This window comes from Trachurus japonicus, unplaced genomic scaffold (genome assembly GCF_045865225.1).
Source record: "Trachurus japonicus isolate A0001 unplaced genomic scaffold, Traja_1.0 AP030398.1".
In the NCBI taxonomy this organism is placed as follows: domain Eukaryota; kingdom Metazoa; phylum Chordata; class Actinopteri; order Carangiformes; family Carangidae; genus Trachurus; species Trachurus japonicus.
Window position 1 is genome coordinate 363642 of NW_028220531.1, and position 13651 is coordinate 377292.

A 13651-nucleotide genomic window follows, 5' to 3' on the forward strand; every position below is an offset into this window, starting at 1 on the left:
AAAATATGATGAAAAAAGTGTCTCACTTTACCCCAGCTCAGGGGTAAACTGAGACAAACCAGAGAAATCAATGGGGTAAACTGATCCACTTACTTTTTCCACTCTGAAACTACCATAACAACACATGCTGTATCCTGACAGCTAGCTTGACAACCACACTTTCCAGAACTAATGTCGGACTAGTAACAGAATTATGGGGATTGGTCAATTAAGCACTTTTGTTTTCTCAACACAAAGTGACTCAAGAACAAAATCAAATACAGCACAGAATGTTTTAAATTAAAACTTTTAATTAACATTCAAATGACAGATAGAACCAGTTAGATAGTCTGGGGGTCAGATTGTAGGCCCCGACAATGTGACCATTTCGATCAAAAGTCCTCTTGTGTGTGGGGGGAGCCGACAAAGTGGAATGTGACTAAAATTGAATGTAACCAATATTAAGCGAGCTGACTGAAGAGCACATCATAACAAAGCAGTGTGGCTACAGATCATGTTTGATCACGCGAGATTTCTGGCTTGGGGGACGAGATTCTAGTGTAAATCTTTGTGTGCTCACAGTCTCACTCATGGATTTATTATAATGCATCCATGGTCTCACTTTACCCCACATCATTTGTCTCACTTTACCCCAACACCCCCATTTTAGAAAAAACGACCTCTCTTAGAAATTAACCTCCTGAGACCCGAGCTTTTTTCTGGTGTGCATTTTTTATTTCTCCTTGCTATCTGGGATAAGTAGGACCTATACAATACCTAAAGTTTGTCTTTGTACAGGAAGTAGTTTTTGCAAAAAATGATGTCCTCATATGAGGACACTGGGATTATCATAACATAAAAAAACTGTATTTGCTGTTTGGGACCAGAAGGGCCCAATTTGTGTAAATTCAAAATTTCAGCTTTCTACAATAAGTAGTTCTCTCAAAAATCAGTGTCCTCATATGAGGACATTGGGTCGAAAAACAATGAATCCTACTGTATATAGTGTTAGGGTGAAAACTGTCTTAACACTGAGGGCCCTAGTTTGCTGGCGCAGCGCAGGTGGCGCAAGGTAGCGCAGCCGGTCTAATGCAAGTTTCGACCAGCGCAGCCTAGCGCAAAGTCAGATTGGAAGATTGGCAGATCGCGCTGCGCTGAGATAGGCGTGGCCGCGCAGCAGGGGGAGGCGTCACAGATTCAGCTTGGTGCAGTGGAAGTTTTGTGCGAAAATGTCCCGCCGAAGCGCAGCAGGTGCAGTGGAAGTTTGGCTGACTGACCTGCAGTGCACACACGTCACCAAGACCTCACAGGCAGATCTCCACAGTTCCAGACACATTTCAATGCAATAAATATCCACAATAACCACTATTTAATGCAACTAACGGAATCAACACGTGAATTTATATCTATATAGATTGTCCCGTCACATCTGACGTCAGATCAAAGCAGAGATCAAAGGCTGTCGGCGCGTAAAGGAAACTCCACCTGAATTAACACAGCAGGGACAAACTGGCACTGAAAAGCAGCTGTGGATGTCCCAAAAGCAGGACTGAGGGTGGATGACTGCATGTCGCTGCCGTGTTGAGATACCACTCTGCCCTTGTGATGATCGCTTTATTTATTTATTTACTTATTAATTCATAAGCGCGTGCGACCGCATCACGCAGCCGTAATGAAAAACAAAACACAAATCATTATCTCTCTTAGTCCACCACAACAGCCTCGTTATCCGATAGTCAGTATATAGCCTACTACAGTATACTCAGCATCTCTATCACAGAAAAAAAAGAGAAAAAAAGAGACGGACAGAGAGAGAGAGAGAGAGCGTCCTTTACGCTGATTTCATACCGCATGGTCTTTGTTTATGTTGTGATTAGTGTAGCCTACACCTCTCATCTTATACACAGGGTTTGAATAAATGTGAGTTTCTTTATTAGTTTATTAGTTGTTGTTTTTTTACACTGGGCAGCCGTTCTCAGTGTATCAGATCAAACCTGGTTAAGTATATTAGTAAACTCATTATTGGTCACTCTGAGCTTGGACCTCCGGACCAAAACAGCTGTTTCCTCCTGGGAGAGGTTCGGCCTCTGGCGTCGCTGTTTCCTCCGTCCATGTCAAAGTATAAAATGACAAACTTGCAGCGCGCATCACCCGCCGCGCAGTTAAAGGTGAGGAGAGGAGCTCCTTTGATTGGTGAAGATCTGACTCGGCTGTGTCAAACCCACTCCACGCCTTTCTCTCCTCCTCCTGTCTCCCTCCCGCCCTCTCTCCTCCCTCTTCACCGTTTGCGCCGGTGGGAGGGACGAGGGAAGGGGCTGCGCTGGTCTAAGTCTGACTGCGCTGTCCAGCAAACTTGCGAAATGGACCTGGGCCACACCCCGTTGGCGTGGCGAAGCTGCGCTGATGTTAGACTTCACCTGGTCTAAGAAACTAGGGCCCTGAATGTTTGCCTTTTACTGAGTTTGATATTGTGCCTTACTGACTAACAAACAAAACAGAGCGCCATTGTCTCACTGACTGATGAGATAATAATAATAATAATAATGGATTACATTTATATAGCGCTTTTCTACCGTTACCCGATACCCAAAGCGCGTACAGTAACCATTATTCATTCATACCACACCGGTGGTGGTAAACTACGTGTGTAGCCACAGCTGCCCTGGGGCAGACTGACGGAAGCGTGGCTGCCATTTCGCACCAAACGGCCCCTCCGACCACCACCATGATCATTCATACGCATTCACACGAGGCAAGTTGGGTTAGGTGTCTTGCCCAAGGACACTACGACAGAGACTGGGAGAGAGCCCAACCCTCTGATTATTGGACGACCCGCTCTACTGCCTGAGCCACTGCCGCCCCAGATAAGGCTGAACCATGTCTCATCAGAACTAACACTGAACATATATTCTCCACTTTGACATTACTGATCAACACTGAATATATCTCACTGTTGATTGTTTTATTAGATTGGGCACTTACACATTTTACCCAATTAAACAAGTTAATCCTGTGTGGTGTGAAACATTTGCCTTTATGTACCTGTTTATGCATTCACTTTAACCCTTTAACAGGCACACTAAGAAATACATTTTCAAAAAATTATTTTTTGGTAAAATTGTGTTCTAGACTCCACATTTAGCAAGTTTTCAGTTTTTTTTTTTCAGCTGACCCAATCAGATGGCAGAAGTGAAAGTCAACCAGCCGGTTGACTTGCCCAGTAAGGGTAACTTTAGGCTCAATGTATGTCTAAGTATTAGACATCAATGGAATTTTGTCATTTGTGCAACTAATGTTGCAGTTTTTTCATTTAAAAAAAAATCATAGACAGCAGAATTTGTTAATAACATTCATCAATTTATTGAAAAGAAATCACAATGTGTCCAATAATTGAAAGTAATAAAAAGTGCAATAGTGAACATAATGTAATGGAAACCTAAAATGTAACAATTATAAAAATACAAATTATAACAAAATAAATTAATGAATAAATAGATAGATAGATAGATAGATAGATAGATAGATAGATAGATAGATAGATAGATAGATAGATAGATAGATAGATATCTGTAAATAATCTATAAAATAGAAAATGTGATGGGATCTGAAAAAACAACTTTATTGGGTTAAATGAAGTTGTTTTTTCACATCACAAGTGGTGCTGGAGCTCCTTTGAATAAATCCATAAAAGAAATATTACACTAAAAATGAAACTACAATTCGTAAAATACACACAGCTGTACAGTATGCAAACATTTCTTGTGTGTTTGTGCGAGCACAGTGAATATGGAATAAAACCACACAGAAAGTAAATAACAGTTAACTTTTGCTTGAACTGAGACAGAATACAATCATTTTATCTTCAAATTCATCTCTTAAAGGACAATTCCAGGCGAATTCAACTCGGGGGTGTATTTTCATATCATTTTAGGTCTAAAAGAATGAATCTGAAGATTTTCAGTTTAATCGCTCCTGTTTTGCGGTAGTTGCGTCTGTTCCTGCATCGCCACGGCAGCAATGAATGGGAGTGGATGTAAGTTCCGCTGTTTAGGCTGTTTACATCCCTCAAAGCCGCAATTTTTTTCCACAGACAGCGTCAGATGGCAACTCAAACATGCACCGAGAAGTTTATTTACTTCAAGCAAGCCGACATGTTTGTAAAACTAGATCTAATTCAAAGTCTCCCGGAGTCTCGCGCGAGCCCGAAGTTGCAGTGCTGGTGTATTCAGGCGCAGTCGGAGCTACCGTTTGTGTCATAAACACAGGAATATCAACTCTTTACTTGCTTGAAGTGTACATTTTTTTCCACAGACAGCGTCAGATGGCTACTCAAAGATGCGCCGAGAAGTTTTTTTTACTTGAAGCAAGTAAAGAGTTGAAATTCCTGTGTTTATGACACAAACGGTAGCTTTTCCCACTGCACCTGAACACACCGAGCACGGCAACTGGGTCACGCGCGAGACTCCGGGAGACTTTGAATTAGATCTAGTTTTACAAACATGTCGGCTTGCTTGAAGTAAATAAACTTCTCGGTGCATGTTTGAGTAGCCATCTGACGCTGTCTGTGGAAAAAAATTGCGGCTTTGATCAGTGAAAAGCTGCTTGAAATAGGCAAATGGTGTCTGAACAGACTGGGGAATGGTGAAGGTGGGCTCAGGCACAGTAAATGGGTGTATATCCTTTTTTTTCCACTTTCTTTTATTCACTTTAGATTTTCCAGGAGGGATGGGATTTTGATGTACGTCTGAAACTTCAACAAGCTTGTTTTTTTTTCTCCTTTTGTTTGGCGGGGCTAGTGATTCTTCATCGGGTGGAATATAATTCGGGTCATCTTCAGTGGCTTCATCACTGAGGTCCTCAACCTCTGACAGAGAAGGATCTGCAGGCAGTACAACAGTGCCTGCAGGCTTTCTGCGGCCATAAAATGTCCCAACATCCATTTGATCTGAAATAGAAGCATAATAATAATTACTATCTGGCTCATTACTCATCTGACTTTAGTGCTGTAAATGTATCTGGTCATATAAATTAAATAGGCAGCTATCAACAGCTGATCAGCACCAAGCATGAGATTGGGGTCAGACACGAGGTCATGGCATACGGACTCCAGCCAATGAGGATGCACATTACATCAATTACATCATATGTTGCATTTGTGTAATCAGTAACTATAAAACCGGACAGGGACAGGAGACAGCATCAGACTTCGTGAACTGATGCTGCTGCGGCATGTTGGTCAGGGAAACTTAGTCTGGTCCGGAGCTCTGTACACGATCTCTTTTCCTAGTTGATTCTTTTATAAATAAATATCAAAAATTTTGTAACTGAACGTCTCCTGCATACTTCATCAAACGAACACACGAGTTCAAGTTTTAGAACTCTTCAAAGCGCTTAATTGAAGATGGAAAGCCTGCCAACAGACTAGTCGGGCAGCAGGAACTGGAACATGCACATGCTCTAGGTGAGTATAGAGTGACACAGAGAGTAAGTCAGCTGAGTGGCTTTATCTTGTCAGCTCAAGACCAAGGCTCACCCGCTGCACTTTAAAAAAAGAAAAAAAAGCACATTTTAGATCCTGAAAGGTATCTTCCTTGTACTTCTGATTAATATTATCCTTCTCATTCAAGGAGTGTTGGAAGCAACTAAACATGCTTTTGAGGCGCTGGGGGAGGACACTCGATGGATGGAGAGACTGGTCGGATTTGGAGCTGATGGGGCGTCGGTCAACATGGGTCATCGTGGGGGGGTCATTGCCCTGCTTAAAGAGGAGCTTGGGGACCATATTGTTGCGTTTCACTGCATGCCTCACAGGTAGCCTACATATTATTTTTATTATAGTTGTTTATGTACCTAATATTTGATATACAGTAGCCTACATAAAATCAAGTGGTGATATATATATATATATATATATATATATATATATATTTTACATCTTTTTATGATCAATTAATTGTACTCTGTCATTTAGATTGGAACTCGCTATGCTGACTGTCCAAAAGAATGAGCCCTGGGTGGGTAAACTCTACGATCTCCTTCACCTTCTCTGGAAGACTTATCACTACAGTCCAAAGTCTCAGAGGGAGCTGAAGGCAGTGGGTGAAATGCTGGGTGTGAATATCAGCAATCCTTCCAGTGTGAAAGGTAATTGTTTATCACTGCGGAGATAGGGTTGGAATTGTCATACTTCCTACTCCTTACTGGACAGGATGACATGACAGTTGTTGTTATAATTTCTGACATCCTCAAAATAAAGATTTCATTTTCATTCAAAGGGACACGCTGGATTCCACATATTGAACGAGCCTTGCATGTTCTGCTCAAAGACGGTGGAGAAGAGCAGGAAGACAGAGGGCAGTATGCTGCTACACTGCAGCATATGTCCCACCTGGCTGCGACCTCTCCCTCTGCTGAGATTAAGGGCAGGGCCAAGAAGGTAATATGTTCCCTTTAGTCCCTTTAATCATGTTGCTGTTTTGCCCAGAGAGAACAATGACCTGGATGAATGAGAATATCCATAGACATTTGAGAAATCATGTCTGTAGTAATTTTGCTCTAATCTCTGAAATTATTTTTAGATCAAAATGGAGATGGAGAGTGCACCATTCTGTGCCTTCAGCCATTTAATGGCTGATGTTTTTACTGTGCTTGGGAGCCTAAGCAGGACCCTTCAGGCCAATGACCTAATACTACCCAAGGCTACTGCTGAGCTTGAGAGAACAGGTGGGTGCTATTTGTTTGTGATGAGGTCTGCCCCCTTCCTTCCCCCTAACCCCCCCCTGACTTTATCTTAAGCATGTTCAGTGTAATAAAAAGCATGATGTTTGATTAACTGAATTATTATTATTTTTATTATTAAGTGTCTGAACTGGAAGGGTTGAAGCTGAGGCCTAAGCCAGGAAACATGTTGGAGAAGTTTCTGAGCAGGCAGTCAGAGGGAGAGAGTGTTACGTTTCAGGTGTGGTAGAAAAATGAGAGAAAATATTTGCAAAATACATTTTCAGTTCAGTTGTTGGTATTATACAACGGTATCTCTACTATGGTATCTGTACAGGCCGGCAAAGGCTTCATTCCGGCCTTGGCCTTGCACAGATATGTATTTAATTTGTGCTAAAACAAGTCGTCCCCTTGGAATTATAAGGTTCTATCTGCACTCTACCCAGATTTGAGATATAGAGGTTTAAAGTTTTTGCATACTAAATACCAAAACTGGTATGTGGAACAAGTTTGTTTCATATACTGGAATTATAGACACCTTAAGTGTATTCTAAATGTAAAATATTAAAATCCTAGAAAATTTGGAAAAGGTGTTTTTTCAAACAGGTTAAATGCAGATAGAACCTTATAACTCTAAAGAACTCAAAATCGGCTTGGAATTATAAGGTTCTATCTTACAAAACATGAAAGGAAACAATGATTTCTAGAGAATACTAACAGATTACCAATAATTTACTTGTAGACAACACTTCTAAATTGTCTGGTGCAGTGAAATTGTGTCTATTATTATTATTATTATTATTATTTTCCCCCATTTCCCTTATTTAAAAAGCACAAGACAAGATATTTAGTCCAATGAAGAAGTCAAAGCCAAGCACCACCTTCCGTGACACACACACACACACACACACACACACACACACACACACACGCGCGCGCGCGCGCGCACGCGCATTCGCGCTCACACGCACGCGCGCGCGCGAGTGCCGCCACCGTCACGTGATAGTGTGAACAGAGAAGCGTGCCAGCGTTGGAGAGAGGACATTATTAACAGAAAAGTGGTGTTAAATCTATGGGCTAATAACCTCATTGACGTTGTTTATAGTAAACCGAGCGCCGTCCAGCGGATAAGGACGTTTACAGAGTGAAGGAAACCAGCAGATTATTATTGTGCATCTACTCAGACCCAATTATGACGTCGTGGCGGCGATAATTAGGTTACGTAAGGAGTGACTGGCGCGAAAACTAAATGGCTGAGACCCTGATGTGGATTGGATTCTTAGGACTGTCTATCAATTTGCAACGCGGATTTTCAGCAGGACTGCCGTTTTGTGAAGTGAGATCGAAGAAAGAAAGACTGTTGTAAATGAGCATCAAGCTTGATATACATTTTTAAGGATCGATTTTTTTGGACAACCACTCCAGACTCCAGGCCTTGCAGCTGCTCAGAGATGCCTGAAACTTCAACATACTCCTACCTCATGATATGGCACTTCCACGTCCTCATAAGTTAAGTATCCAACATTTTAAACATATTTACATGTCTGAAAAGTATAGGCAAGGCAATGGAATTTTGTATAATTTTTGTATAGCCCATTTAATGTAACTTTGTAAGCAACTTAGAGCAAAAACGTGACATAGAAACACATTCAGATTCATTCATTCAGATTAGTAGTGATATTATTTAAATGACAGTCAGTTACAATGCATTACTTATGTTATAGTAAAATGGCAGCTTCATAGAGCAAAACATGTGACATAAAAACTATTCATATTGATAATATTTAAATGACAGAGTTATATAATATAAAATACTTATGTTATAGTATAAAATGACAGCTTTTAAACAATGTGACATAAAAACTACAATATTTATGTTATAGTATGGTACTTTAGATATAGTAAAATTACAACTTCATAGAGCAAAACATGTGACATAAAAACGATTCATAGTGACAATATTTAAATGACAGAGTTATATAGAATACTTATGTTATAGTACTTGAGATATAGTAAAATGACAGCTTCATAGAGCAAACAATGTGACATAAAAACTACAATACTTAGCCTATGTTATAGTACCGGTACTTTAGATATAGTAAAATGACAGCTTCATAGAGCAAACAATGTGACATAAAAACTACAATACTTAGCCTATGTTATAGTACCGGTACTTTAGATATAGTAAAATGACAGCTTCATAGAGCAAACAATGTGACATAAAAACTACAATACTTAGCCTATGTTATAGTACCGGTACTTTAGATATAGTAAAATGACAGCTTCATAGAGCAAAACATGTGACATAAAAACTATTCGTAGTGATAATATTTCAGTTTATGATATACTTATGTTATAGGCCTGGTACTTAAGATAAACAGTAAAATTACATAAGTTATCAGAATGTTTCAAAAATAATGACATTAAAGTCATACATTTCATGAGACTTGTCTCACTTCTTCAAAATAGCACAGTAATATTCTCTGTCTGTTTCTGGCATGAATTTATACATTGACCTAATATCACTAATTTTTGCCTCTGTGATGGTGCTCTGTTTGATGAGAACTCTTGGTCTGGGCAGGATGGATGTAGGTGCCAGGGTTCTCATGTGTTTGTTTGGTCCTCTTATGTGTACCTGAGCTAATCGAGACTGTGCATGTGATGTTGTGTAATTGACTGTATATGGACACTGACTAAACACAAGTTGTGAGACGTCTGAAAATGGCACTTGTCTGTACTGAAACAACTTGGCACATGCTTGAAAGTCATAAAAATCATTTTTTTTCAACTGTATGACAGTGAATGGGTTCTTCCTGTTCACCTTCAGTAATACCCGCATGAATGACAGGGGTGAATAAAACTCTGATACCGCCATTGCCTTCTCAATATGGCTGTGCATATTATCCACCTCTTGTACTGCTGAATGGCCAGGAGTGGAGTATTTCATGGTGATTGTTTGTATTTCAGGGTGCCTCTTCAAGAAGTCTGCCATTGCAAAGGACATAATGGAGTTTCTGTTCTGAGGTACACAGCTGTCACTCCATGTTGTGATGCTTGTGGCATTTGGGTGGTCAACTACAACCTGTTCTAATATTTTAATGACTGCACTTGCAATTTCATTTGCACCCCTCCCTGACATTGCCTCTGTCCACAGAGCACAGTAGCCTTTTTTTGTTTGTGAACTGTGGGCAGTGAGATTGTACAGGTTAAGCTTTCGCTTATAGAAAAATGAGCTAATTTCCGCTCGTGGACATGAAATAACATTCTGCAAATCAAAACAGACTGTAAGATGTTCTTTATCCTCTCTGTCTTTTTGACGCTCTTGTCGCATTGCTATCTTATCAGCCATGTGTTTTGTTTGTCTGTCCTCATCACTTTGTCTCAGTAGGTTTTGCTTTACAGCGGTCTCATATGCTTCACACTGATCACACCTGTCTTTTTTACGAGCATGAAAGCTAAGGTTGAATTCTGTGTTAAAAATGAATCGATAGTATGATTCTTTGACAGGTGTATTTCCATTCTCACTGCATTGAAGTTTGTAAAGATCATACATCCTTGAGATGTTAAGTGATGACTCTAGGTACTGCCTGTCTGTGCTGCTACGGCAATAATGCGACTCAACAACAGGGAAGGAGGAAATGTGTGTCTTGACCTGTTCTTTTTGACTGTGATCAATGACTTTTTTTGCATGCAACCCCCTTGCATCTGGTTTTGGCATGCCGGTTGTTTTATTTTTCTTGAGGTGTGTATTGTAAACTGGTTTCTGGCTGATGGCATGTGTGCCTAGATAGAACTGCTTACAAACCCTGACTTTATTACCGTCTACATTCAGATAGTATTTGAATGAGTGGGTGCGTTTACTTTGATGTTCACATGTTTGTCTTTCCTTTACATCACAATCTGTGGTCATGGCTATATAGTCAGACTTCCTGTCTTGACTTAGTTGATAGAATTGTTCAAAACATCTCTCCCGTTCAGCTGTGGTTATTTTCTTTGCACATTTAAACTTACAGGACACTGTACAGTCCTTTAAAGTTTTAATTTGTTTGGCTTGTACCTTTTTATTTTTGGAATTTATATGTTCTCTTCCCTCTTGATAGAGATTCTTACGACAGTGTGCTTTCCAAGTTGATGTATTTTTTCGTCTTTTCCTTGATTTTCTCCCCAGCTCCCCCTGTGCTGTGCTTCCCTGCTCCTCCATTGCTATGTCACCCTGCTCCTCCATTGCTGTGTCACCCTGCTCCTCCAGTGCTGTGCTTCCCTGCTCCTCCAGTGCTGTGCTTCCCTGCTCCTCCAGTGCTGTGCTTCCCTGCTCCTCCTGTGCTGTGCTTCCCTGCTCCTCCTGTGCTGTGCTTCCCTGCTCCTCCTGTGCTGTGCTTCCCTGCTTCTCCAGTGCTGTGTTTGCCTGCTCCTCCATTGCTATGTCCCCCTGCTCCTCCTCTGCTCTGTTCTGTGTTCCTCCTGCTTGCTCATTGTCACTCGTCTGGAGGGAAAAAAACACAGCTTTTACATAAAATGCAGTATCTTATTATCAGACCACTCTCTCTGTAGCTCAATGTTACATTAAAGTGGAGGTGAAGCAGCCAGCCAAATAAACATAGTTCATTAAACTGTTTTCCACTGTACATAAAAATTGTCAAACGAACACATGAAATGTAACCATTAAAGAGAAATTTTAAATTTAGTTTGACGCTTTGCATTAGTTCTTTAGCTAGGGCGCAGCCGTCTTGTCATTCGACAGTCCGTGACGTCACGGGGTTGGTTGACAGCTACAGACAGAGACGGTAAAACATGAAACTGTGGAGGCACTGGATTAGAAGAGACACAGAGGAGACCACTACTGTATTGCTCCTTCGTGTGACAACTAGTTTTACAGTGTTAAAAACTAGAAAAAAAACCCTCTGTTTTCATTAACTGCCGCTAAAAAGGAGCCGCCGCAGCAGCAGCGGAGCTGTTAACAAGACTCCTCTGCTGATCTCGGTGTGATCATTTCTTACAGCATGTTTACATCCAGAGGAAAATTCTGATCAACCCTGAAAGTTGATCATTCACCGAATCAACCACGACGTTTTGGGCCGGTCGGGGGAGGATGGGCTGTGGCAGTGAAACTGAAAACTGAGTAATGTTGTGGTTGATCCAGTAGGTAAATGCTGCTGCAGCGGCTCCTTTTTAGCAGCAGTTAATGAAAACAGAGGGTTTTTTTCTAGTTTTTAACACTGTAAAACTAGTTATCACACGAAGGAGCAATACAGTGGTCTCCTCTGTGTCTCTTCTAATCCACTGCCTCCACAGTTTCATGTTTTACCGTCTCTCTGTAGCATGTCCTTCACTTTCACTGTCTGTCGCTGTCAGCCAGTGGAGGCAACCAACCCCGTGATGTCACGGACAGTCGAATGACTAGATGGCTGCGCCCTAGCTAAAAAAAAGAAGCAATTTTCAACTCCCATTTTCTCCTAAATGCTTGTGTTTCATGTGTTAGTTTGCCTAATTTTAAGCACACTGGAAATCAATTTAATGAATTATGTTAAATTGGCTGGGTGCTTCATTTCCACTTTAATGTTTAGTTTCTCTCTTGTTGTTAACTTCCGTCCTCTGTCATCTCAATACTAGCTCTACTATCAACTTGCCTCTGTCACTTTGCCTGGTGCTGTGTGTCTTTTTCTTCCTCCTCTTTTATTGGATTTTCCCTCTCTAGCATTTCAGGAAAAAACAACAACACAGCATTAAAGAGACAATAGTAGATTGAGATAATATCACTGGTGTAGACACAGTATGCACAGGTTATTTTTTAAAACTACTAACATTAAAAATCATCCTGTAGTTATTTTTTTTACTGGTGACAGTCTCATAAGCTAGCAAGCTAGCTAGAGAGCTCGATTGTGAATGTTTAAAGAAATATTCTTCTGTAGCCTGACTGTGTCCTACTATACCCTTCTAACTAGCTAGCAAGCTAGCTAGAGAGCTCGATTGTGAATGTTTAAAGAAATATTCTTCTGTAGCCTGACTGTGTCCTACTATACCCTTCTAACTAGCTAGCAAGCTAGCTAGCTTGTTGAAAATCATAACCCTTATACAGTGTTTACCTGCGAATGTTTACAAAAGACTAAAGTAATGGTAGCAAGCAAGTGCTAGCTAGCAAGGTAAATTAGCTAACAATGATTCAATGATTACCGGTACTCTTCGGCAAAATCTACAAAGACAGAGAGGGTAAAGAAAAACATAAACTTGCCTTCTATTCGGACTGGTGTCCTGCATCAGTGAAATTATGACATCTTGTGCTGTGAGGTTTCTTTTTTTGTTGTTTACATTCATTGTTATTTAGCCTACAGTTAGGCAGTACAGTTATGTACACTGTACATAACTGTAGGCTACATTGTACAGTATGTTTTCCCGCCTTTACTGGGCAGCAATGGCACAATAAAGAATCAGAACATGATTGGTCCTTGTGTTTGTATTCCGAGTGTTGATTGGTTCACGCAGATAGAACCTTATAAGACCAAGATAGAGTTGGAGTTTGCAGATAGAACCTTTTTGTTTTTCAAATTAAATGACCAAAAATGCATAAAACTTGAAAAAACACCTCATAGTATGTTAATAAGTAGTACCAGAACTGGAATATGTCAATAACTCAATTTTGACAAAAATGTCAGATAGAACCTTATAATTCCAAGGGGACGAAGTATTTATTTTGCTGTCAACGTGAGTTTCAGGGCATGGAGCTAAAAGGGCAGGTTCCCTTGACCGATGGTGTTTTCAGTAACCCACACGTGGCAGCTGCTGTTGACATTGTAGTGGAAGAGATGAAATCACGCTTCAGCTGCATTCTGAGTCAGTCAGGAAGTGTAGTCAACTGCTTAACAAAATCATAAACATGAGCAGTAAAATAATCGGACTGGCACAGGAACCACTTCACAGCATCTACAGCAGACGGACTAAACAAAAAGGTTTTCAGATA

At 40.6% G+C, this 13651-nt stretch overlaps 1 protein-coding gene and 1 long non-coding RNA gene across 2 annotated transcripts in view; one reads left to right on the forward strand and one right to left on the reverse strand.

The window, feature by feature from the left end:
- LOC146960420 (uncharacterized) overlaps positions 1-13651 on the reverse strand; it is a 56217-nt gene that overhangs the window by 15194 nt on the left and 27372 nt on the right. The gene's annotated exons all lie outside the window — the stretch shown is intronic.
- Positions 6005-13512, forward strand: LOC146960421 (uncharacterized). Its single transcript, XR_015035451.1, has 5 exons — positions 6005-6123; positions 6255-6415; positions 6558-6702; positions 6840-6937; positions 13407-13512. It is a non-coding gene; the product is annotated as an uncharacterized LOC146960421 (long non-coding RNA).